Source organism: Bufo bufo, chromosome 1, assembly GCF_905171765.1.
Source record: "Bufo bufo chromosome 1, aBufBuf1.1, whole genome shotgun sequence".
Classification (NCBI taxonomy): Eukaryota; Metazoa; Chordata; class Amphibia; order Anura; family Bufonidae; genus Bufo; species Bufo bufo.
In genome coordinates, this window is record NC_053389.1 from 35,184,913 (window position 1) to 35,212,363 (window position 27,451).

General features: G+C 43.5%; 1 protein-coding gene and 1 long non-coding RNA gene across 3 annotated transcripts in view; both read left to right on the forward strand.

The window, feature by feature from the left end:
- LOC120986813 overlaps positions 1-20,267 on the forward strand; it is a 37,675-nt gene extending 17,408 nt beyond the window's left edge. Inside the window, exon 3 of the long non-coding RNA XR_005775802.1 lies at positions 20,165-20,267. This is a non-coding gene — a long non-coding RNA (uncharacterized LOC120986813). The remainder of the gene's footprint in view (positions 1-20,164) is intronic.
- A 487-nt stretch (positions 20,268-20,754) lies between these two features.
- Positions 20,755-27,451, forward strand: part of LOC120993249 (cysteine-rich venom protein 6-like) — a 36,488-nt gene continuing 29,791 nt past the window's right edge. The window contains exon 1 of one of the 2 annotated variants that reach the window (XM_040421801.1): positions 20,755-20,814. The gene's annotated coding sequence lies outside the window, so the exon portion shown is untranslated. Of the gene's footprint in view, positions 20,881-27,451 lie in introns of both variants that reach the window. The other variant, XM_040421807.1, reaches the window with a different exon arrangement.

Consider the following 27,451-nt stretch of genomic DNA (forward strand, 5'->3'; position numbering starts at 1 on the left):
GATGACACATGAGGTGCTGTTGTTACTATGGTATCACAGTTGGCCAGGGATGTCATGTGACCACTCCTCTGAAGATGCTTGCTGTGATGCATGCTGGGATTTTTACTTTCACTTTGCAGCTGCTCCGCCCACACAGCCTCTCATCTATGGGAGCATGCTATGCTGAACATATTAGAAAAATTATACACACACAGTATATCTATCATTATACTAATACCTCTTGGCTTTAGTTATTATCTGGGGCCACTTATTTTTTTTTTATGCCACAGGGTCCCTCATTGAAAGTTAGTAGAGTATACACAATACTATGCCCCCTTCTACCTGAAACCGTCAGTATTAATTTGGAAGTATCTGTCTTCTAATGATCTGACTAGAGATGAGCGAAACGAAGCTGACGAAGTGGAATTCGATCCGAATTTCAGGAAAAATGTGATCCGCACAGAAGCCGAATTTCCTCACGCTTCGTGGTAACGAATTGCATTTTTTCCTAAAATGGCTGCTGCACTTGTGAGAACATGGAGAAAAGAACTCTGGGAAGGCGGGATCACCCATAATGCCATGCATGCAGCCAATCAGCAGCCAGCCAGCCCTGTGATGTCACAGCCCTATAAATAGCCTCAGCCATCTTGGATTCTGCCATTTTCCAGTGGACTTAGTGCAGGGAGAGACGTCAGCAGGCGCTAGGGACAGTGTTAGGAAAGACTTCATTGTGCTCTAAAAATGATTTACAAGTTCAGGGAAAGATTATTCAAGGTGCAGGGAAAGGATAGGGAGGAATCATTCCACAGCATTTATGTAAAACAGGATTCAGTATGGGAGGTTACAGCCTTGGTAATAGGAACAATCCTATTACACCTTGCTGCACTGACTGGGGATCCAAATTGCCATTATACAGCTCTGTAATTCCAGCAAACCGTACTTGTTATTCAGGTGCAAGTGCTGTTTGATACAGGCATTAAAAGGGTTTATTACAAGGAAATATTTCTGCGTCTTATTTGCCCTTTTGCGGTGCAGTTATATGTTCTAAAGCCTTCTGTGGCATCTATTAGTGGCAAAAGTAAAATATTTTTGCTGGTTAGCGGTGTAGTTATATGTTCTAAAGCCCTTTTTTGGGGTGTATTAGTGTGAAAAAAGGGCATATTAGCCGTTGTGTGAGAAAATTACAGACTTTTTTTGGGGTGTTTTACTTTCCTTTTTATTTATTTATTTGTAACAGTATGTCAGACAGAGAAGTGCCAGGCCCTACACAGGGGAGTGGCAGAGGCCTAAATGTTTCTGGCGCAGGCAGAGGTCACAGCAGAGTAAGGCGCTGTGGCAGCTTACAGAGGCCTGATCTCCCAGTGTCAGCTAGCGGTCGTGTCTTGACCAGCAACCTAGCGGTGCTTGAATGGTTGACTCGATCTTCGACTTTGTTGCAAGTGACATCAGACAACCCAGCCAAGAGTCAGTAGGTTCGTCAGACACAACCCTTAGTTGGCATGGCCCGGGAGCAGGCCCTGTGCCCTCACCTGTCCTCAATCTGCCTCTGTCCTTTTCTTTTCCCTCAGAGAAGTATTATATGCTGTGGGCTCAGCTCCACTATACAGTGAGGACGAGCTACTAGAGGACAGTCAGCAGCCACTGCCCAGCCAAGATGTGGAGGAGACATCCGCCGCTTCCTCCACTAGGCGGGCAAGTAGTGATGAGGAGAGTGGCATGGGATCTGGTGTTACAAGCGGTCAGGCTCCTGACCCAGAGACAGTTGAGGAGGACATCAGTGATGTGCAGACAGTACTCGATGATGATGTAGCTGATTGCACTTGGGAGCTGGGTGACAAAGGGGCTTCATCATCATCAGGAGAAGAGGGTTGGAGTTTGCCCCTAAGGCAGCAGCAGAGCCAGCAAGTCACTAGCGTGGCCGGGAGTCAGCAGGGTGGCAGCAGTAGGAGGCCAGGACCCAAACAGGCCCGGGATAGACCACCCGCTTCCCAGTAGCATACCTGCCCAGGAAGTAGCGGTGCACGGGTTCACCGAGGCAGCGGCAGTAGCAGTCAGTCAGTGTGTAGTGTTGGGGGTAAAATCACCTACTCGGCGGTGTGGCAGTTTTTTGTTAAGCCGCCGGAGGAGGTGAACATGGCCATATGTAGAATCTGTGGGCAGAAGGTGAAGCGTGGCCATGTTGTCAATGTTGGCACTATGGCCCTGATTCAACATATGCAGCGTCACCATAAAGTGGCCTGAGAGAACCATGGCTCCGATGTGGTGGTTCAGCCTGCCGCAGCAACCACTACATCACCCAGTGGCAGGCAGCCAATTTCAGGCAGTCAAGGCTCCACCACCTCAGCTGAAGGGAGTTGTCTGTCCTTCCCATCATCTGCTGGTCCTGATGCTCCTGCTCCTCACCCTCCTACTCCTCATCAGTCGTTCTGTCAGCAATCGATCACCGAAGTGATTGCCAAGAGACAGCAGTATACGTGCACTCATGCAACGGCGCAGAAGCTGGACGTGCTCCTGTCCAAGTTGCTGGTGCTTCAGTCCCTCCCTTTCCAAGTGGTGGACTCTGCACCTTTCAGAGAATTGATGGTGTGTGCCGAGCCGAGGTGGAGAGTCCCAAGCTGTCATTTCTTTGTGAAAAAGGCAGTACCAGCCCTGCACAAATATGTAAAGCAGAAAATGGGCCAATCCTTAAGCCTGTCGGTGTCTGCCAAAGTGCATGGCAGCGCCTACGTGTGAAGCTGTAACTACGGTCAGGGACAATACATATGCTTTACGGCCCACTGGGTGAATGTGGTTCCTGCACAGTCACACCAGCAACTTGGCCAGGTGACGCCACTTCCGCCTCCACATTCTAACGCCGTTGGTCCTGCGACAATGTCCGACTCTGCCTCCTCATCCTCCACTGTAGGTACAATTCACAGTGCCCCTCCAGCATACCACATGTGCATGGACATGCAAATATTCCGTTCATGTGTCATCTCTGTTTTGGATCCACTCCTAATTTTCTGGCATTAGCAATACTGATGGATTACTGACCAAATGCTGACCGAGTGAAGGCGGATGCTCAACAGACAGGATCCGTTTTTTGGGGGTTATTGTTCTGGCGGATCAGAGGAAGGGCAAAATAATCAGTGACGTCAACACAAACTTACTGCTGACACCCTCTCCACTCTGTCGGGGGCTCTACTTGTATAAGCGTTTAATAGAACAGGTTCTGTCGACATCTATGTGGAATCAGCTGACGACGCGGTAAAAGGAGTGCGCTTCTTCTTGGTGCTAACATCGACTTGTAAGGCTGAGTTTATACTTTAGTTATTTGGTCAGTTTTGGCCCCGTGACTGACCTAATAAGTGAAGTGTGCAGTGATTCTAAGAGCGACGCCTGTCATCTGCATGTCATACTGACTCACAGTATTATTTCACTACCAAAGCAGACTCCCTATGTGTGTTACTGCAAGGCACAGTGTTCTACACCACTATACAGGCTCTCTGCAGCCAGGAAATAGCCATTTTTAACGTGATTTGCCGCGAATAAATTTGGATCAAACCAAATTTTTGGAAAAATTCGGCAAACCGGTCGAATTTAATTTTTTAAAAATTCGCTCGTCTCTAATTATAATCACTCAGCAAATATTTATGTGATTGTTTGTTTTCTAATTGGAGCAGGAACTAGAAAAGTCCATTTATTAACAGTAGTCATTAGATATGCAAAGTACAAAACTGATGTCACCATAGATTAAAATATTCGAATTACATGTTTGTACCTTACAATAATGGCTCACAGGAAGATCCTTCAAGGAATTTTGAATTGAATACATAGCAGGACGAGGAGCAGCAAATGACTCATTTGATGACATGTGGAAAATTTGGTTTACTGCTTTCAAGTGAGGAAATGCCAAGGATGGGCAAGTAACGCAATCTCTTGGCATGCTGACCTTTTAGTTGGGGGAGGGTATTTGAGCAGAATTTTATCTTGACAGCAGTGAAAGAGTTAACTTCCTTTGATATTCATCATTGACAGGGCAGAATAATAAGGTCAGCATGAGGACAACGCTGCTGGTGAGACCAGAGACCCGAGTCCTTCTTTGGTAGTCCTTGTGTGAGTCATGCTTGTGTCTGTTTCCTTCCATCATCCTAAAATGTGAGGGCTATGCATACACTCATGGCAAATTTTCTATTGAAAATACTCCCATTTTTTTATTACAATTTGCACACAAAAAAACTGGTGTACAAGCTGTGCACTGCATTTACCATGCATTTTAGACACTTTTCAACTTTTCTAATGTCTCTCCAGAAAACGAGACATTGCTTGGTGAAAATGAGTTGTAGCTTCACTGGAAAGGGGTTGTGACTTAAATGCACCGCCATGCATCGAAAAATGAAGCAACATCTAAGCCAACAAATAAGTGGTGCAAAATCAGACTAAACAGTTTATCATCCAGCCATATCCACAGAGATAAATGTGGCAAATTTTAAGACTGCCTGTCTAAATTAAACTCTTGGGGGATCATTTACTATACTGAAATATTCCTAAATTAGGTGTATTTCAGGTGTAGATAGCGGCGCAACGGTTAGCTTAGTTTAGTTACTCATGAAGTGCTAAGTGGAGTATGGTCAATGGGCATAATCCGAATGCACTCAGGGTTCCTTTCATGCTTAAGGTTTTTTTATTTGATGAGGGGATGATGTATCTATTAGAGCTTTTCAGGCTGAGTTGAATGATAACACATGGGTTATTATAGAGAACATATAATCCCTTGAGATGGATCTTAAGGTTAATAAATCTAAGATACACACTGGTCAAATTGGCCAAATAATTCCCACTAGGGATCCTCTCATTTATAGATATAAAACTTAACCTTTATTTCAAATTAATTAATATATTATCTATAAATGAGAGGATCCCTAGTGGAAATTTCTAAGCCAATTTGACCAGTGTGTATCTTACATGGGGTATTAAATTCTCCCTTAGTCACAGCGTGATTGAAATGCTTGGATATAATTGTTACCCATAAAGAGGACTGTTTTATCACCTACATACATTTTAAAGCAGTTAACAGTAATAGTTACCTGCATTTCTCGAGCCACCATTACTAAAAAACAGTTGTTAAATATTTACTATAGCAAGTTTCAAAGGATATGGAAAAACTGTCCTGCAGATTCTACCTTCTGTGGACAGGCCCAACTCCTGAAGAAGAGGTTCAGGGAAATGGTTACCCCACTAAGTTAGTTGAGAATGCATACCGAAGAGCTAAGGAGCTTAATCAGTCCCAATGTCTGAGACCTAAGACCATAGTACAAAGGCGGTTGGGAAGGACTTTAAATAAAATTTTACCACCTTTTCATCCTCACACCAGGAAGTCAAAAAAATGTTATGCATTGGCCATTACTGTTGAGTGATCCTTTTTAAATAAGAGTATTCTGGGATGATCAAGTGTTACCTATCGTAGAGCCTCCAGTATAAAAAATATGCTGGCAACGGTTCAACTTAAGTAACATAGGGGTACACATGAAAATACTAGGAATACAAAACTAGGAAGTTATAGATGTAGAGCAAAAAGATGTCAATGTTGCTTGATGACTGGACACACTGTGCTTCGATCTAAAGTAAATGGGAATACCATCTACTTGGTTGAGTGTGTGTGTGGCCTTCAGTAGGTGGGACACATGACGCAAGCACTACATGAGAGGTTAAATCAACATAGGTAAAGTATAACATCAGGAGGAAATATTTAAAGCAAGGTTTATCTTCACATTGTGCCCTCAAGCATGAAGGGAACCCGAGTGATTATGTAACTCTTCTCAATATTAAACTGATGCATAAACTAGTGGAAGAAGCTGAAGGATATTTAGGCTTTTTTTTAATTTAGCCATGCTGTGTTCAACCATCTTGACTATCATATTGTAACCAGTGACTTTGTAGTTTATGTTGGCATAATTTCATCTTTTAATTAATTAATTAATTAACTAATCCTATCCTGGGCCAAGAGCCAAGAAGGAATTATCTTGATCAGTGATCAGTGCCTGTGATTGCGTACTGTGTCCTGGCTCCTGTGTGTGTTTTGGGGGTTTCTTACTGAACTTTATAGCTGCTTGTTAACCCTCCGTGCACTGACCCGTTTGTGCTACTGATTAACTTCTCATCTGCTGATTTGGCAAAATCTGTACCCTCCTAGTTTGGACTTGAGCTTGTTCTTCTGATTAACCTCTCATCTTCTGGTTTGGCTATATCTGTACAATACCAGTTTTCATTTTGGCTTTTTATATTTTCTCTGCCTATATTTGATTATCTGGTGAAGCCTGCGACCTGCTAACTTGTACCTGTATTCTGTCTCCTTACTCCTTACTTAAAGCAGATGCAGCCTGGGTCCCGAGCAGCCAAGTCCATCCTGCTTTGTGGTGGGCTCTGGTGAATACCTAGGGATGGCCTTAGTCTCTGCTGACCATACAACAGATAACAGCTTTGAGTCTGTTAGCTGTTGTTCTATCCAGTTATCACTGTTGTGTCGTATAAGTGTAAGGAATCATATATGCCATTGAGTTAGCTGTATATCACCTATATTGACAGATTTACAACATCCTACTGTTGAAAAATGTAATCATTTAGAAGGCACTAGTAATATGAATTTATCAAATAGAAGTTTGTTGTTTCTTTGCTAAGAAGGGTAAAGAAAATCATGTGTAATCTAAATGCAGGGATGACTCTTTTTATTATGCTTTGATTGTGAACCTGTTGCTTAATGGAAATCTATTACTAGAAGAGTAAACAAGGCACTACTTGTGAGATTAGCTCAACTCAATGTAATAATACCCTTCACTTAGTGACCCGTTGACTAATTTTGCAGAAAAAGTTGTTTTTATTCATATGCAAATTAGCATTTAAGTGCACTGAGGGCGGGTCCAAGCCACTATGTGCACCCTTGCTCCTCCTGCTTTACCTGCCAGCCCCTCCCTCTGCTTTTGATTGACAAGGCTATGTTTCTGCACAGTTTTCTTACTTTGCCCTGTGAATCAAGAAGTGAGAGGTATCATTACATTCAGCTAAGCTAACTCTAGAAGGCACAGTACCTGGTTTAACAGAGAATTTCCTGCTGGCAGACATCCTTTAAGTTGTTTTTGTACCCCGCTTTGCTGTGCTATCTTATAAAATAATTTCTATTTACTCAAGGAGTGGTCCAATGGGTGCGAAATATTCCCCTTCCCTAGCAAATTTGGCCATGGCTTATTGAGAATCAATCTACATTTATAATTAAAATAACCCTTTTTTGAATAGTATCAGGTGGTACGGCAGGTACATCGATGACCTGCTATTTATTTGTCAGGGAGATATATCTGCCGTACCCCTGTTTATATCCTATTTGAATAATAATAAATGCAATCTTGGATTACTCCTAATGTTAATGAATATTAAATTACTTTTCAAGATCTAATTGCAGGGTATACCAAATCAGACGATCATTACAACTACATATAGAAAACCGACCTCGGGTAACACAGTCCTTCATGCAAACACCTATCATCCGAAACACACCCTGAAGGCCATTCCCACAGGAGAATTAATCAGAGCTAAACGCAATTGTAGTACTGAAAAAACTTACCAGTCTGAAGTTAATAGTATACAAAACAGACTAGCAGCTAGGGGTTATTCCGATTGGATGTAAAACAGGCTAATGCCTGAGTAAATAATAGAATCACACGACAAGAACTTCTAACAGAAGAATGTAATAAAAATATTTATAAATCTATACCGACACTTACTTTACAGTATAATCCTCTTTTCTTTTTCTTTTTTTTTATCAAGTATGTGCCCTATTTCATAAATACATATCAATATTACATGAGGATGAAAAATTACATCAGATTCTATCTGAGGGTTAAAGAGTGTCATATAGGAAAGCCCCAACAATAGGTCAGAAAACTGCACCCAGTGATTTAAAAACTAATATCACTAAAATAACAAGGCTTTACCACTCAGGTTTTTGTCCTTGTGGGTATCACCCATGTAAAACTTGCACCTACGTTCATTCAACCAAGGAATTCTTACACACTCTAAAAGAAACAAATATAAAATAAAAAATTACATAAATTGTAACTTGGAAGGTGTCATTTGCATGATTACATGCACACAATGCAATATAGTCTAGATAGGCAGCACTACTAGGAGACTGAAAGTTTGTTTCCTTGAACATTTAAATGACATTACCAACAAGAATAAAAATCGCAATATGTCTGGAACGTCCAAGCACTTTGTAGAACAACACAACAATAGAGTAGCTTCTCTTAAAGTAACTGGTAGAGAAGAGGGAATTTTTCAAAAATTCGATTCGGCAAGTTCGCCGAATTTATTTGCGGCGAATCGCGTTAAAAAACTGCTATTTCCTGGCTGCAGAGAGCCTGTATAGTGGTGCAGAACACTGTGCCTTGCAGTAACACGCATAGGGAGTCTGCTGTGGTAGTGAAACAATACTGTGAGTCAGTATGACATGCAGATGACAGGCGTTGCTCTTAGAATCACTGCACACTTCTCTTATTTGGGCAGTCACGGGGCCAAAACTGACCAAATAACTCAAGTGTGAACTCAGCCTTACAGGTCGAAGTTAGCGCCAAGAAGAAGTACACTCCTTTTACCCCGTCGTCAGCTGATTCCACATAGATGTCTACAGAACCTGTTCTATTAAACGATTATACAAGTAGAGCAACCACCCTCCTCCCCTGACAGAGTGGAGAGAGTGTCAGCAGTAAGTTTGTGTTGACATCACTGAACATATAACTGCACCGCTGAACGGCAAATATATATTTTTTGTGTCAATAATACACGGCAAAAAGGGCTGTAATTTTCTCACTTCACCACATAACGGCTATTAAGTAGAGTTGAGCGGACACCTGGATGTTCGGGTTCGAAGGGTTCAGCCGAACTTCAGAAAAAAGTTCGAGTTCGGGACCCGAGCTTGACCCCGAACCCGAACACCATTGAAGTCAATGGGGCCCCGAACTTTTGAGCACTAAAATGGCTGTAAAAATGTCATGGAAAGGGCTAGAGGGCTGCAAATGGCAGTAAAATGTGGTTAAGAGCATGGCAAGTGCTCTGCAAACAAATGTGGATAGGGAAATGACTTAAAATAACATAAAATACTCATAAATAAAAAATAATAATCGTGATCTAGGAGGACGAGGTCCATATGGAGTAGGAGGTTGAGGAGGCGGTGGATGTGGCAGTGTAGGTGGAAGCGGCGGTGGAGGAGGAGGAGGTAGCCTACACAGTTTTTTGGTTTTAAATTTATTTTTATTTTTTTAAATTAGGGTACACCCCAAAACATTGCGAAATATAACCTGTGATAACCCCCTCCAGTTGTGCTAAACACACGTTCAGACAATACACCGGCTGCAGGGCAGGCCAGCACCTCCAAGGGGTAAAGGGCAAGCTCAGGCCATGTGCCCAATTTGGAGACCCAGAAGTTGCTTGGGGCAGAACCATCAGTCAGTTCGTGTAGGAGTGTGCAAACATACTGCCCCACCATGCCGCGCGTCCCCGTGATGTTCTTGGTCCAATTGGATATCTGCTCTATCAACCATGGTGATCACGGTTATCAGCGAATAGGGTTCCACCCCGGAGAGGGAGCGTGAGAAAGGGAGACCTCATCCAAGGGAGGTCAATGGCTGCAATATGATGAAGCGTAAATGTGGGAGAAGCTATTAAAACTGAAGAATTTTGAGGAAATTAGGGGAGGCGTGGCAATTACCCACCCCCGACTCGGGGAGGTAGTGACAATAAATAACAATACAGGACTCTTAACATGCCCTGTTATTGGAATGATTAATAAAAACGTATAATGAATGTCACTGTGGTATTTTAGATTTGGAAACGTTAACCAGGAAAGGCCCTGCTGCGGCTTTGTTGACTCTAGATAACTTCTGCCTGATCGCACGTCCCTGTGATGTCCACCACCCATTTGCATATCTTCTCTATCAACTTTCGATGTTCTTTTCTGAGCCTACCATGTTGATCACGGTTATCGGCGAATCAGGGTTCCACACTGGCGAGGGAGCGTGAGAAAGATAGACCACATCCAAGGGAGATAAATGGATAATAATTTTTTTGATTGAGCGGAAATGTGGGACAAATTATTGAAGCGCAAATGTGGGACAAATTAGTAAAGCGCAATTGTGGGACAAATTATTGAAGCGCAAATGTGGTACAACTTGTTAAAGTTTAAACATTGAATGAAAGGAGGTGGCGTGCATTAATTAATGAAGAATTTAGTAAATTTTATTCCCTGTCAACTATGCAGAGCAGGGGTTTATTCACGTCCAGAATAGTAAAATGTCAACCCAAGAATGTAACAGAAAAATTACAGTCATTTATTAACCTGTAAACTTGGTAGAGCAGGGGTCTATGACAGAAAAAAATTGTTTATTGTCACCCCAAAAAGGTAAAAGAAAAATTATTGAAATTTCTTAAGCTGTCAACTAGGTAGAGGAGGGGTATATTACACCCAAAAATTTGTGAATTTCAGCTAAAAAATTTTTTTCTTTTACCGGTCAGGCATCCTCAAACTGCGGCCCTCCAGCTGTTGTAAAACTACAACTCCCACAATGCCCTGCTGTAGGCTGATACCTGTAGGCTGTTTGGGCATGCTGGGAGTTGTAGTTTTGCAACAGCTGGAGGGCCGCAGTTTGAAGATGCCTGTACTAGGTATAGCAGTGGTACATCACACCCAAAAATAGGTGAATTTCACCAGAAAATGTAACTGACAATTTTTTTTTTTTTTACCGGTCTAATAGGTATAGCAGTGGTACATCACACCCACACATGCTTGTATGTGATGACACCCCCTGCCGTGCTAAACACACGTTTAGATAATACACTGGCTGCAGGGCAGGCCAGCATCTCCAAGGCGTAAAGAGCAAGCTCAGGCCATGTGCCCAATTGGGAGCCCCAGAAGTTGAAGGGAGCATACCCGTCATTCAGTACGTGTAGGCGTGTGAACGCATTCTGCTCCACCATGTTGGTGAAATGCTGCGTCCTGCTAAGACGTTCCATATCAGCTGGTGGTGCTGGTTGTTGTGGCGTGCTGACAAAGCTTTTCCACATTTCGGCCATGCTAACCCTGCCTTCTGAGGTGCTGGCGGTGCCCCAGCTGCGTTGGTTACCACTTCCTCTGCCGTCGCCTTGTGCTTCCACTGTGCCCCCGCTGTCAGGTCGGAATGTCACCAGCAGCGCGACTACGAGCATGCGCTTGTACTTGCGCATCTTCTGATAATGCTCTAGTGAGGGAATTAAGGATGGAACGTTGTCCTTGTAATGGGGATCCAGCAGAGTGGCCACCCAGTAATCAGCACAAGTTAGAATGTGGGCAACTCGGCGGTCATTGCGGAGACACTGCAGCATGTAATCACTCATGTGTGCCAGGTTGCCCAGAGGCAACGAAAAGCTGTCCTCTGTGGAAGGTGTATCATCTGTGTCCTCTGTATCCCCCCAGCCATGCACCAGTGATGGCCATGAGCTGGTCTGGGTGCCACCCTGCTGTGAACATGGTTCCTCCTCCTCCATCTCCTCCTCCTCATCCTCCACCTCGTCATCCTCCAGAACTGTGCCCTGGCTAGACAATAGTGTACCTGGCGTTTGTGGGTGCAGGAACCCACCCTCGGAGCCACTTGGGAATGACTGTCCTGAAACCCTACGAAATGATCCCTCTTCCTCCTCCTCCTTCTGTGCCACATCCTCTTCCATCATCGCCAGCAGCGTTTTTTCAAGGAGGCATAGAAGTGGAATAGTAACGCTGAGAATGGCATTATCGGCACTGGCCATGTTGGTAAAGTACTCGAAACAGCGCATACATGCGGGCTGCAGCTGAAACTCCACTATCGCCTGCTGCTGCTCGCACAGTCTGGCCAGCATGTGCAAGGTGGTGTTCTACCTTGTGGGCACATTGCATATGAGGCGGTGAGCCGAAGTTACGCTGCAGCGCTGACAGGCGAGCAGCAGCAGGGTGAGAATGCCGAAAGCTCGCACAGACGACCCGCACTTTATGCAGCAGCTCTGACATATTCGGTAATTTTTAAGGAAACTCTGCACCACCAAATTCAGCACATGCGACAGGCAAGGGATGTGCGTCAAAACGGCTAGTCCCGAGCTGCTATGAGATTTCGCCCATAATTGCACACCACCAGGCCGGACTTGAGGATGACTGGCACAAACCACTCATCGGTCTGTTGTTCAAGGCCAGTCCATAGCTCCTGCGCGGTTTGTCCCCCAAACAGATACGTTTTAAAACTGCCTGCTGTCGTTTACCCCTGGCTGTGCTGAAGTTGGTGGTGAAGGTGATACGCTGACCGGATGAGGAGCTGGTAGAGGATGAGGAAGCAGAGTAGGAGGAGGAAGCAACAGGACGCAATCTGAAGCACCCTGCAATCCTCGGTGTTGGAAGGACATGCGCCAAACTGCTATCCGCCTCAGGCCCAGCCGCCACTGCATTTACCCAGTGTGCTATTATGAAGAAATAACGTCCCTGACCGTGCTTACTGGTCCACGTATCCTTAGTGAGGTGCACCTTGCCACAGATGGCGTTGCGCAGTGCACACCTGATTTTGTATCCTACTTGGTTGTGCAGGGAAGGGATGGCTCGCCTGGAAAATTAGTGGCGGCTGGGCACGACGTACTGTGGGACAGCCACCGCCATAAGGCCTTTAAAACTATCTGTCTCCACCAGACGGAATGACAGCATTTCAAAGGCCAGCAATTTAGAAATGCTGGCATTCAGGGCTAGGGATCGCTTTTGGGTAGGGGGGTACTTTCTCTTCCTCTCCAGTGTTTGGGAGATGGAGAGCTTCCGTGGGACATTGTGGAGCTGCTTGGAGACCCAGGAGCGAGAGAACTTTCTTGGTTTTTGAGGTGTCTACTCCCCTGCAGCTCGTGCTTAGCACTTAAATGCCTGGTCATGCAGGTTGTGCTCAGGTTGAAAACGTTTATGCCTCGCTTCAGGCTCTGATTGCAGAGCATGCAAACCACTCGTGTCTTGTCGTCAGCACATTGTCTGAAGAACTGCCACGCCAGGGAACTCCTTGAAGCTGGCTTTGGTGTGCTCGGTCCCTTGCTGCGGTGGGCGGTGGCAGGCGTACTGTCTAGAGGACGGCCGCTCCGCTTTTGCACCCTGCACCCTCTTCTGCTGTGCTGGTGGCTCTGTGCGACCACCGCCTCTTCCTCCGAACTACATAGGTCACTCGTATGACCTTGATTCCATGTGGGGTCGAGGACCTCATCATCCTCCACATCAGCTTCCACTGCTACCTGGGCAAAAATCTGTGCAATCCGTTCCTCAGAGGGGTTTGGCCCATAGATCGCCAACCGCTCCCTCACTATGCGAGCCGTTTTGTCTCCAGATGGGGATAGGGGGTTTCAGCCATGGCAGAATTCCGATCCAGCTGCTGTAACTCTGCAATCAGCTGCTGTAACTCCGCAATCAGCTCACTCTTAGGTCGGTTGCTGGCACTCCCTCCACAGCTTTCCAGTAGATACTTGAAGGTCGTCCTTTTTAGCTGCTCATATCGGGTTTCCATTCGACCTTCACGCTTCCTGGGGTAGAAAAACCATCCCACCTGTCACGGGGTTCCGAAGGTGCACTCGGTCCCCCATTGCCCGCAGACCTGTTGCTTAGCTTTGGGAATGAGGATTTGTGCTTGACCTCATTCCCAGGGCGGCTTTGCTGGCTGGGTGGCTCCCTGCTCCTAGTCTGCCTTGAGCGCCGAGCTGATCACTTGGTGCTCGACTGGTTGGCCTGTCGGTCATGTGACGCTGGCCACGTCACATGACCCTCACTCCCCACTATAAATACAGGCAGCCTGCTGGCCACAGGTTGCCTGTTAATTTCTAGGTTCCTGGCTATTTGTTGGACTACTGAATACTTACCTGATCCTGTTCCCTGACGATCCTCTGCCTGCTCCTCCTGTACTGCGCATCCATCCTGGTATTGTGACCTCGGCTCCCACCTGACTACTCTCTTAGGACTCCTCTTGTACTTCGCTACTCTCCTGGTATTTGACCCCGGCTTCTCCTGACCATTCTTTGCTTAATCCGTTGTACTGCGTAGCTCTCTTGGTTCTGACCCGGTCCGTTCATGTTCCGTATTTTGTCTTGTCTGTCTTCCCTGCACATATCCTAAGTTAGGGATTTCCGTCCAGTTGTCCCCTGTCATCAGGACTTGTGAGGCAAGTAGGCAGGGCCAGGGGTGAGGGTGGAGCGCAGTGGTCACTACCCATCCCCCTGTGTGGACGTGACCGTTACAGATTAACAGGCCCAACAACCACTGTATCATGAATCCTCTTATTACCCTGACTGACCATGTCTCTAACTTGACACAGATGGTGCAGGAGCTAGGAGGGAAACTCCGTTCTTTTGAGTTAGGGCAAGGTTATTCCACTCCTCTGCCCCCCAGTCCACATGTTGAACCCCGGATCAAGCTCCCAGAACCCTTTTCTGGAGACCGGAGGAGGTTTTTCTCCTTTAAGGAGAGTTGCAAACTCTACTTCCGTTTGCGCCCCGTGTCCTCCGGTCCCGAGAGCCAACGCGTGGGGATTATTATTTCTCTACTACAGGGTGATCCCCAGGACTGGGCATTCTCGTTACCTCCTGGGGCCAGTTGTCTGACTTCCGTGGAGGGTTTTTTTCAGGCCCTGGGTACCCTCTATGACAAACCAGACAGGGCCCTGGTAGCCGAGACGGCTCTTAGGGCACTGGTTCAGGGCCATCTCCCTGCGGAGGAGTATTGCACCCAATTCAGACGGTGGTGTGTCCCCTCTGGATGGAATAAACCAGCCCTGAAGAGTCAGTTTAGGTCTGGTCTGTCTGATATTTTAAAATATCTATTAGTCAGTTATCAAGTTCCAGAGATCTTAGAGGAGATGATGACCCTAGTTGTCCGACTTGACCGACGAGTTAGAGAGAGACGACAGGAACGACAGTTCTGTTCTCAGATGGTGGTCCAGCCAGAGGCCTTTTCCAGGGACAACACTGAGGTCTCCACCGAGGATCTCATGCAGGTTGGCATGACCAGGGGTAATCTTCGTCTCAGACGCGGAGAGTGCTTCTACTGTGGAGATCCTGGCCATTGGATCAACAAGTGTCCTAAGAGGGTCCTCTCTGACAAGTCTCCTAAGGCAAGACAACCTAAAGACCAGGTACACCCTGATTTTTCTAAATATAAGCTTTTGGTACCCATAACAATTTCTCTGGGGGTTAATAAGTGGCCGGGTAAGGCCTTTATTGATTCCGGTTCAGCGGCCAGCTTTATTGACTTAGAATTTGCTAGTAAATTGGGTATTCCAATGTTTGCTTTACCTACACCTATCCATGTCATGGCTATTGATGTTACTCCCCTGATTGGTGGTACGGTGAGGTCATGTACCTCTGAAATTTCTCTGACCGTGGGTGTGTGCCACTCCAAGAGATGTTCTCTTTTTGTCTTGGAGAACCTACCGGTTGAGGTGGTACTAGGGTTGCCTTGGCTCCGTTTACATAACCCCACAATTGATTGGTTCAAAGGAGAGTTGGTGAAATGGGGACCTAAGTGTGACTCATGCTTGTCCGTGGTCCAGGCTGGGGTTTCAGTAAGGTCTAATACATTACCTTCTGTTATTAAAGAATATTCTGATGTATTCTCATCCCCTATTCCAGAGGTTCTACCGCCCCATAGACCGTATGATTGCGCCATAGAGCTAATAGAGGGTGCCGAATTTCCTAAAGGGCGAATTTATAATCTTTCAGGGCCCGAACGCAAGGCTATGGAAGATTATATTAAGGAGAGCCTTGCTAATGGGCATATTAGACCTTCAGTCTCTCCTATGGGAGCAGGGTTTTTCTTTGTTAAAAAGAGGGATGGTGGTCTTAGGCCTTGTATTGATTACCGGAGACTAAATAAGATCACTGTCCAAAATAGATACTCTCTCCCATTGATTCCGGATTTATTTAACCAGGTTCTGGGGGCAACCTGGTTTTCCAAGATTGACCTGAAAGGAGCATACAATCTAATCCGAATCAAGGAGGGAGACGAATGGAAGACAGCGTTCAATACTCCGATAGGACACTTTGAATATCAGGTGATGCCTTTTGGACTCAGCAATGCCCCAGCTGTGTTCCAAAACTTAATGAACGATATTCTTAGAAAGTTTTTAGGTAAATTTATTATTGTCTATCTTGACGACATTTTGATATTCTCTCCTGATTTCGAATCTCATGTGTCTCATGTCAAACAAGTATTAGAGGAGTTGAGGGAGAACCAGCTATCCGCTAAGCAAGAGAAATGTGTCTTTGGTGTACAGGAGATACTGTTTCTAGGGCATATTTTGACTCCTCACGCCTTTAAGATGGATCCTGGTAAGGTTTTAGCAATTAAGGAATGGGTAAGGCCTTCATCCTTAAAGGCTTTACAACAGTTTTTGGGTTTCGCTAATTACTATCGTAAATTTATCATGAATTTTTCTGTAATTGCTAAGCCATTGACCGACCTTACTAAGAAAGCGGCGGATTTGGAGAATTGGTCTACCAAGGCCATTTCTTCATTTGAAAGATTAAAAAAGGCATTTACTAGCGCTCCCATTCTGATCCAGCCTGATCAGGAGAGACCCTTTATTGTGGAGGTAGATGCGTCCGAGGACGGCGCAGGAGCAGTTCTTTCACAGGGTCCTGCTAGCCTCACTAACCTGAGACCGTGTGCCTTCTTCTCCAGGAAATTCTCTCCTACGGAGAGAAACTACGACATTGGGAATAGGGAGCTGCTGGCTATTAAATAGGCATTTGAGGAGTGGAGGCATTTTTTGGAGGGGGCAAGGCATCGAGTAACTGTTGTCACTGATCATAAAAACCTAATGTTTCTCGAGTCGGCTAAGAGGTTGAATCCCCGATAAACCCGATGGGCTCTGTCTTTTACCCGTTTTGATTTCTCCATTACGTTCAGGCCGGGAAGTAAAAATGTGAAAGTAGACGCATTATCCCGGAGCTTCCATGCCTTTCAAACCACTGAGACGCCGCCTGAATCCATCCTACCAGCAAACATCTTCTTAGCAGCTCTAACCCAGGATATCTCGGCTCGCATTAAGGCTGAACAACATCTGGCACCGGCATCCACCCCAACAGATAAGTTGTTTGTTCCCGTACAATTTCGTCTCCAGTTGTTGGGGGAGTGTCACGATTCTGCCTTTTGTGGACATCCGGGTGTTGAGGGCACTAAGGATCTGGTTTCTAGATCCTATTGGTGGCCCACTCTGACCAGGGATGTCAAGTCCTACGTGTCAGCCTGTGAGGTTTGTGCCAGGTCTAAGACACCTAGGACTCGCCCTGCTGGTAACCTACGACCCCTACCCATTCCCAGTAGACCCTGGTCCCATATCTCAATGGACTTTATAACTGACCTACCGCTGGCGGAGGGTAAGACTGTGGTTTGGGTAGTGGTCGATAGATTTAGCAAGATGGTTCATTTCATTCCCCTGTCTAAACTTCCGAATGCTAAAACCCTGGCGTCTATTTTTGTGAGAGAGATTGTTCGTTTACATGGCATCCCGGAAATCATTGTTTCTGACAGGGGTGTGCAGTTTGTGTCCAAATTCTGGAGGGCCTTCTGTCAAAGATGTAAAATTTCATTGTCTTTTTCTTCTGCCTACCATCCTGAGAGTAATGGGCAGACTGAACGCCTTAATCAGTCTGTGGAACAATTCTTGAGGTTGTATGTTGCTGATGACCAGCAATTATGGGTCAAATTCCTTCCATTGGCTGAATTTGCTTTGAATAACCGTGTCAATTCTTCTGCTGGGGTCTCCCCTTTCTTTTGTAACCATGGTTTTCATCCCCGTTTTCATTCTGGGTCGTCCGTCTCCTCCTCTAACCCTGAAGCGGATAAACTCTCCTCCGAACTGTGCACAGTTTGGGGCCGGGTTCAATCGAACCTAGAAAAGACTCAAAGTTCTCAAAAACTCCAGGCCGATAGGAGACGTTCAAGGGGGGTGAACTTTCAGGTTGGGGATAAAGTATGGTTGTCCTCCAAGAATCTATCTCTCAAGGTAACTTCTAAAAAATTTGCTCCCCGAGTCATACCACATTCATAATGTGTTCCATAAATCTCTGCTTAAAAAATATTTTGAACCGGTAGTACCATCAAAAGCCTCGCCTCCGCCGGTTCTTGTTAATGATGCTGTCGAGTATGTGGTGTCTAAAATAGTGGATGTCAGGAAGGTGCGTAATGCCTTGCAGTACCTGATTCACTGGAAGGGGTATGGACCTGAAGAGAGATCTTGGGTACCTGCTAGGGAGGTTCAAATTTCATTTAGAAAAGCCATCGCCTGAAGTCTTGGGTCCGGTGGCCCCTCGTAAAAGGGGGGGTACTGTCACGGGGTTCAGAAGGTGCACTCGGTCCCCCATTGCCCGCAGACCTGTTGCTTAGCTTTGGGAATGAGGATTTGTGCTTGACCTCATTCCCAGGGCGGCTTTGCTGGCTGGGTGGCTCCCTGCTCCTAGTCTGCCTTGAGCGCCGAGCTGATCACTCGGTGCTCGACTGGTTGGCCTGTCGGTCATGTGACGCTGGCCACATCACTTGACCCTCACTCCGCACTATAAATACAGGCAGCCTGCTGGCCACAGGTTGCCTGTTAATTTCTAGGTTCCTGGCTATTTGTTGGACTACTGAATACTTACCTGATCCTGTTCCCTGACGATCCTCTGCCTGCTCCTCCTGTACTGCGCATCCATCCTGGTATTGTGACCTCGGCTCCCACCTGACTACTCTCTTAGGACTCCTCTTGTACTTCGCTACTCTCCTGGTATTTGACCCCGGCTTCTCCTGACCATTCTTTGCTTAATCCGTTGTACTGCGTAGCTCTCTTGGTTCTGACCCGGTCCGTTCATGTTCCGTATTTTGTCTTGTCTGTCTTCCCTGCACATATCCTAAGTTAGGGATTGCCGTCCAGTTGTCCCCTGTCATCAGGACTCGTGAGGCAAGTAGGCAGGGCCAGGGGTGATGGTGGAGCGCAGTGGTCACTACCCATCCCCCTGTGTGTGTGTGTGGACGTGACCGTTACACCACCGCTGCCACCAAATGTAACGGTATCTACCGTTGGCGACGTCCTTCTCCCCTGGTCAGCGTGGCACTGTAGAGCTGCTCCAGAGACTTCCAAGCCAAGTTGCGATTTCCAGTAGCTGTGCAGCTCTTTCAAGAGGTAGTAGTGATATAGCTGTTCCCTACAACACGAGACAAGGCTGCGAGTTGTGGGTAAAAAGATCAACATTTATTGGTGCCACCCTTGGCCTTATTTACCAGTCTTTGTGGAAGGGGACCTCCCCTGGGGACCTGATGGAGAACTGTGTGACAAACACAGAGACCAATGGAAATAGTCACACAATCCGGGACAGTCCCACACAATGTCTCTCCTCTGCCTGGGAGATAATCAGGTTAGACACTGTAGGTAACCTAATCATCTCCAGACAGTAAAACCACATTGTGTATAAAGACTCCCATACAGGACGTACAATGTCTCCCCCATGACTGGGAAATAATTAAGTCAGACACTGTAGGTAACCCAATCATCTCCAGACAGTAAACCACATTTTATTTTTAAAACGCATTAAAAAGTACCCCAAAATTCCCAATATTCCAACAGACAAACAGAAGGCTTCTGTTACATGTGTAGGTTGACGTTGTCTGTGTCTCATCTCCTTGGAGACTGGCAGAAGCACCGTGGCAGGCAGACTCCCCATACGCACATAGCCATATTATTAATACTGAGGGAAATAACTTTTAAAAGAAGGACAATAATTAAAACTATATATAGTATCCTCAAAAACAATTAGATAACGAGTTATAAACATTTTTATCTCTATGAAAGCGGTTTTCTCCTTATAAAGTGCATTATTTACTTATAAAGTGCTAAACGTGCTGTAATAAACTAATATAAATATCTGTTAATAGTTAATTATTAGTCCAATGGTACAATAACATAATTACGTATGCATGATTAAAATTAAAACAAAATTCAATCATTTTTTCATACCCAAAATCCAGTGTAATTCATACCACAATAATAAACGTGATTAATGTATATTAAAATTCAGTGACACATTATTCAATAATTGTGAATACAGAGTTAAATGTGCATTAATGAAATCTCTGACCCTGCATTCCCTGCACCTTAAACCCTGTACCATCAAGGGCACCTCAACCAACATCTGGCAGGAGATTCCTTAACACCAGAATAAGCTCCGAAGTAATTCCTTCTCATCACTGCACGCCGGCCCAGGGAGCTGCAGAAACGTGAGTACCAACTACTACACCCATCAGACCACCACACTCACACATTGCCCCTGCGGTCAAGGTCGCAGCGATAGGGCTCTGCCTAGCTGTGACATCACAAGAGGATGGCAACCTGAGGATTGGCTGGCCGCACGGCATTATTTGTGATCTTGCGTTATGAGACTTCTCTCCTCTACACTTACTTTCACTTTCTAACATGTGCAGCCGCCATTTAGGAAAATATGATTCGTTACCACAAAGCCGGAGGAAATTTGGATTAATTTAAAATCAAAGTTTTCCTAAACTTTGGACCGAATTCTGCTTCTGATGCTTCGCTTCACTCAACACTAGTGATTTACATAAAGTTGTACCAGCTCTTCAGATCATAATGTTCATGTATTCCTGGTAAAATAATTACATATTACATAATGACATCAATGACACATTATAAACCAAAACTAGGTCACCGATCACACACCATGAACACACCCATACCCTCAATGTATATATAATAGCGCACCAGTAGTATCATTGCATCACCAGAAGACAATACACAGTGCATCATCCAGGTATGTACCAAAGCTTCTACTCTTATCTGGAAGAAAAGATATTATATTATTTCACCAATATGATAGGTATGTACTAACATCACAGAGGGGCCTCACTTTGGGGCTGGTTCATACCTCTACATGCACTTCAATACGAAGGATCCAGAGATTGGTTCTACCAACTCTTAGAGTAGAAAGCAGGATCAGGCTCCCATTGCAGATTCTTATCCATTATTTTCTTCTATTGCCTTTCAAATGATGAGTAAAAGTCCTTCCTAAATTCTTATCACCCACTGGAAAGCAGTTTGAGGCTAGCCAATATATAAAAAATACTATTGTTATGAGGAGCTCACCAGAGTTTAGCACATAACAATTCCACACAATGGAAAGTAACAGAAATGACATTTAAAAAATTAGTATATACTATATATTGCTTTATGTTATATGTTGCAACCAATTGTGGTCTCAGTCCCTCTTCAGGTTCCTATTGCGGAGCTCACGCAATTTGCTGGAACCTGTATTTGTGTGCAGCAGTATTTATAAAAGTAACATAGTCCTCCAATTCTCCACAGTATGTTTGTATTAGTGCATAGCGATCTTATTGCTACTTTATATTGCACTTTCCATACGTTTTGTAATTTGGTATGAATTTTTTGTTGGATACAATGGCTCTGGCGAAGGTATATAGATGATATGATTTTAATTTGGAAATATTCATATGAGGAATTAATGAAATTTATAAAGTATTTGAATAATAACCAGTTAAATCTAAGATTTACATCAAATGTAAGCGCACAATCAATACAATTCCTTGATCTCAGTATAGAGGTCAGAGAATCGAAATTGATATGCAGTACCCATCAAAAGTCGGTAGCAAAACATAGCTTCATATTGAATACCAGCTGCCATTTACTGCGTTGGCTGCTAAATGTACCCTTTAGCCAGTTCCGTCACCTCAAAAGAAATTGCACATGGGAAGATCAATTCAAACTGGAAGCAAAATTTATGAAAGTCCAGTATCTTGGAAAACAATATCCTATACAACTATTGGATGATTCACTAAACAGAGTAAAAAAACTTGACAGAGTCATTTTTCGAAACAAAAGATATAATAAGTGATAAAATAGAGGAGTCATCCAAAATAGTACTACCTTTCAATGTAGAATATAAGAAAATATCAGTCATTATAAATATCTATTGGCATTTGCTCAAGGAAGATAGAAGTCTGGCGCCAATTCTCCCAAAAAAATAAAAAATCCCATTGTATTTACAAAAGCTCCGAATTTAGGACTACAAGTAGACCCAACAATAACAAGATCAAAAGAAACCCATGATTACACCATGGGCAAATTTAAAGGGATTTTACAGATGAGGGACATCTATCAATTGTAGAGCTACCAACTTTAAAAGGAAGACTATCAAGATAACATCTAAGGCAAATGCATTTGAGTGGGAAACGAACACGTTAAGGACCCAGGACGAGAACGCTTGTCCTAAAGGGCTGGTACTTAGTGCCCCAGTACTTAGAGCATTCTCGTCCTGCGGTCCTTCCTCCCCCCACGTGCGGTGCCACAATCAGCGGCAGAGATCCGGCTGTTACTGACAGCCGGATCCCTGCTGCATCGACCAGCATCGGTGATAACGCTGATGCTACTGGATTAACCCCTCATATGCCGCGGTCAGCGCTGACCGCGGCATATGGGAGGTTTGCTCTCCCTCACCTCATCCATCGGGTCCCCGCGCTATTGTGGCGGGGACTCTATGGTTGCCATTTCATGGCTTGGGGCCCGGCATGTACGGAGGCCTAAGGGGCCCAGCCTTTAGGTTGGGTCTCCTAGGCAACTGTTAGCGTCTTACAGTGTAAGACACTAACAGTTCAATACAGCAAAATACAGATGTTTCGTGCTGCATTGAAACAGGGATCCGACCCTTTAATGTTGAAGTCCCAGAGTGGGACAAATAGTAAAGTTAAAAAAAAGTAATAAAAATAAAGTTAAAAAAATTAAAATTAAAAGTAACATAGTATATTAGGCCGAAAATAGACATTTGTCCATCCAGTTCGGCCTGTTATCCTGCAAGTTAATCCAGAGGAAGGCAAGTTTCAAGTAAAAAAAAAAAGCGTCCTTTTCACAAAATAAAGAAAAATTATTTGTAAAAAAAGTAGACATATTAGGTATCGCCGTGTCCGAATCTACCAGCTCTATAAAAATATCACATGACCTAACCCCTCAGCTGAACACTGTAAAAAAATAAAAAAATAAAAACTGTGCTAAAAAAGCAATTTTTTTTGTCACCGTACATCACTAAAAGTGCAACACCAAGTGATCAAAAAGATGTATTCCCCCAAAAATAGTACCACTCTATACATTACCTCATCCCACAAAAAATGAGCCCCTACCGAAGACAATCGCATAAAAAAAAAAAAAAAAACTCTAGCTCTCAGACTATGGAGACACTAAATTATGATTTTTTTGTTTAAAAATGCTTTTATTGTGTTAAATGTAAAATTAGACATATTAGGTATCGCCATGTCTATAACAACCTGCTCTATAAAAATATCACATGACCTAACCCCTCAGGTGAAGGCCGCATGCACACAACCGTGGTGTGTTTTGCGGTCCGCAAATCACGGATCCGCAAAACACGGATGGTGTCAGGGCGCGTTCTGCAATTTTCGGAATGGCACGGACAGCCTTCAATATAAACGCCTATTCTTGTCCGCAAAGCGCGGACAAGAATAGGACATGTTACATTTTTTTTGCGGGGCCACGGAATGGAGCAAAGGATGCAGACAGCACACAGAGTGCTATCAGCATCTTTTGCGGCCCCATTGAAGTGAATGGGTACGCATCCGAGCCGCCAAAACAGCAGCTCGGATGCGGACCAAAGCAACGGCCGTGTGGATGAGGCCGAACACTGTAAATTTTTTTTTTTATAAAAACGGTGTCAAAAGCCATTTTTGTCACCTTACATCACAAAACGTGTAACAGAAAGCAATCAAAAAGACATGCACCCCAAAATAGTGCCAATAAAACCGTAATCTCATCCAGCAAAAAAATTATACCCTACCTAAGACAGTCACCCAAAAAATTAAAAAAAAATATGGATTTTAGAATATGGAGACACTAAAACATGATTTTATTGTTTAAAAAATGCTGGTTATTGTGTAACATTTAAATAAAAAAAGTATACATATTAGGTATTGCCGCATCCATAAGAACCTGCTGTATAAAAATATCACATGACATAACCCCTCAGGTAGACACTGTACTTTTTTTTTTTTAAGTGTGTCAAAAAAGCCATTTTTGTCACCTTACAAAGTGTAATACCAAGTGATCAGAAAGTCATATGCACCCTAAAATAGTACAAATCAAACAGTCATCTCATACTGAAAAAAATTAGCCCCTACATAAGACAGTCGCCCAAAAACTATAGCTTTCGGAATATGGAGACACTAAATTTTCAAAAATGCTTTATTATGTAAAACTGAAACAAACAACCAAAAAAGTAGTCATTTGGTATTGTCACGTCAATAACATCCTGCTCTATAAAAATACCACATGATCTAACCTGTTAGATGAACACTGTAAATAACAATAATTAAAAACTGTGCCAAAACAGCTATATTTTGTTACCTGGCCTCACAAAAAAGTGTAATATAGAGCAACCAAAAATCATATGTACTTAGTACCAACAAAACTGCTTTCCAAAACGGGGGCATTTTTTTGGAGTTTCTACTCTAGGGGTGCATCAGCGGGTTTTCAAATGTGACATGGCAGCTTAAAATTATTCCAGTGAAATCTGCCTTCCAAAAACCATATGGTGTTCCTTTTCTTCTGGGCTCTGCCGTGTGGCCGTACAGTAGTTTATGACCACATATGGGTTGTTTCTGTAAAGTACAGAATCAGGGTAATAAATATTGAGTTGTGTTTGGCTTTTAAACCTTGCTTTGCTACTGGGAAAAATGGATTAAAAAGGAAAATCTGCCAAAAAAGTGAAATTCTGAAATTTCATCTCCATTTGCCAATAACTCTTGTGGAACACCTAAATAGTTAACAAAGTTAATAAAATCAGTTTTGAATACCTTGAGGGGTTTAGTTTCTAAAATTGTGCCATTTTTGGGTGATTTCTATTATGTAAGCCTATTTCTATTATGAATATAAATTTCAAGATTTGCTTCTAAACTTCCAAGCCTTCTAACATCCCCAAAAAATAAAATGGCATTCACAAAATGATCCAAACATGAAGTAGTCATAGGGGAATGTAAAGTAATAACTATTTTTGAAGGTATTACTATCTATTATAAAACTAGAGAAATTGAAATTTGGAAATGTTCAACTTTTTCCAAATTTTGGGTAAATTTTTTAATAAATACAAATTTTACCACTATCATGAAGTACAATATGTGACGAGAAAATAATCTCAGAATGGCCTGGATAAGTAAAAGCGTTTTAAAGTTATTACCACATAAAGTGACACATGTCAGATTTGCAAAAAATGGCCTGGTCCTTAAAGTGAAAAAAGGCAGGGTCCTTAAGGGGTTAAGCAGTTATATACGTCCTGGAAGGCCCGTGTGCTAAACAGTACATAGGCCGTAAAGGAAGAACGTTTAAAACTAGGGTTTAACAATATCAAAAAAGGATATGAGAAACATACCCTTTAGTATCATTTTAAAATACGCCATGCCAGCAATCCAATCAGTGAAGAAAGATTGGAGGGGTGGAGACTTCATCTCGAAAATGTCAAGATATGAATCTAGAATGATCTATGAATTTGGACTATGGGCTCCTTTGGGACTCGATTCGGAATTGGAAATTTTGGGTTTTCTGTGAACGGTAGATTTACACGACATGTCGATGCCAGACTGTTTTCCAGCGCATCGACATGACCTGCATCCTCCCATCGACCTCAAAACATCTATGCAAAAATGTATCTTATATTTCTGTATTTTATATTATGTATTTTTGCACTTTTTACATTTTATGATTATTTTTTATTTTTATTTTACATGTTTATTTTTATTCATGGGTTATAAGAATATAACATAACACACTGCTCCCTACACATCGTATAGTATATGTGACGATCTATCAGTCACATGAAGGGTATTATAAGAAATTGAATATGTCGCAACATGTGAATAAGAGACTAAGGGCTCATTCACACAAACGTTTTTTGCGTATACGGAACCATTCATTTCAATGGGTCCGCAAACGATGTGTGCTGTCCGCATCCATTGCTCCATTCCATGGCCCCGCAAAAATTATCTTGTCCTAAGTCTTGTCCTATTCTTGTCCGTTTTGCGGACAAGAATAGGCATTTTTATAATGGACCTTCTGTTCCGTTCCAAAAATTGCGGAAGGCACACGGGCGGCATCCGCAAAAAACGGCACGGTCGTGTGAACAAGCCCTAAAAGTGATAGTGGTCCGGTCCATGTCTTCAGTAATTATACAGACCTAACAAAGTCTGGTCTGGGTTTTTCAAAAGACTGCGCTGATAACCCAATAAAAACGGCATCCTGTCCCTCATTTTATATAAAATCTTTTGTCCACTGAAGAAGAAACCTTGAAGGTTTTGAAACGCGTTTGGAAAAGCAATATAACGCAAGCGGTAAAGCGAAAATCCTCCATCAAGGAAAGCATGTGCGATACAGCGGAGTTGGCGTCACGGGATCCACAGCCCGCATGCGCTGAAACAAGAGCCCGCCACGAGCCCAACAATGGACGGGGGAACACAGCATTTTCAGAGAAAAAAGTACATAAGAGGAAGCCACGTATGTTTAGACCATTATCGGTCATATTGCACAAAGACTCCTGAACGCTGGTAAGCGAAACTGTTGTAAATTGCATCGAACAAAAATTCATAACAAAATACAAAACGTATGGAAAGTGCAATATAAAGTAGCAATAAGATCACTATGTTCTAATACAAACATACTGTGGAGAACTGGAGGACTATGTTACTTTTATAAATACCGCTGCACACAAATACAGGTTCCAGCAAATTGCGTGAGCTCCGCAATAGGAACCTGAAGAGGGACTGAGACCACAATTGGTTGCAACATACTGTATACCATCAAGCGATATATAGTATATACTAATTTTTTTAATGTAATTTTCTGTTACTTTCCATTCTGTGGAATTGTTATTTTATGAGGGAATTTTATTGTAAATAAAAGCTGGACACATGAACTTGAAGAAAAATATCTAAAATTTGTGTTGTTCCTCTAAAAAAAATTGTAGAAAAGTGAATATTAGACTGTTCAAAAAAATAGCAGTGTTTATATTCTTCTTTACAAACTCAAACATTCACTATACACACAACTCAGAAAACAGGAGTGTTAACTCTACTGCATCCGTATAAACTGAAAAATGTTTGAATATTTGGCTTTCCTTTGAATCACTTAACTAATATTTGGTTGTATAACCCCTGTTTCTGAGAACTGCTGTACATCTGTGTTGCTCGGAGTCAACCAACTTCTGGCCCCTGTGAGCAGGTATTCCAGCCCAGGATGATTGGACTACATTCCACAGTTCTTCTCTATTTCTTGGTTTTGCCCCAGAAACTGCATTTTTTATGTCACCCCACAAGTTTTCTATTGGATTAAGATCCGGGGATTGAACACCCATTTCATGGGCATTTCCTCTTCAGCATAAG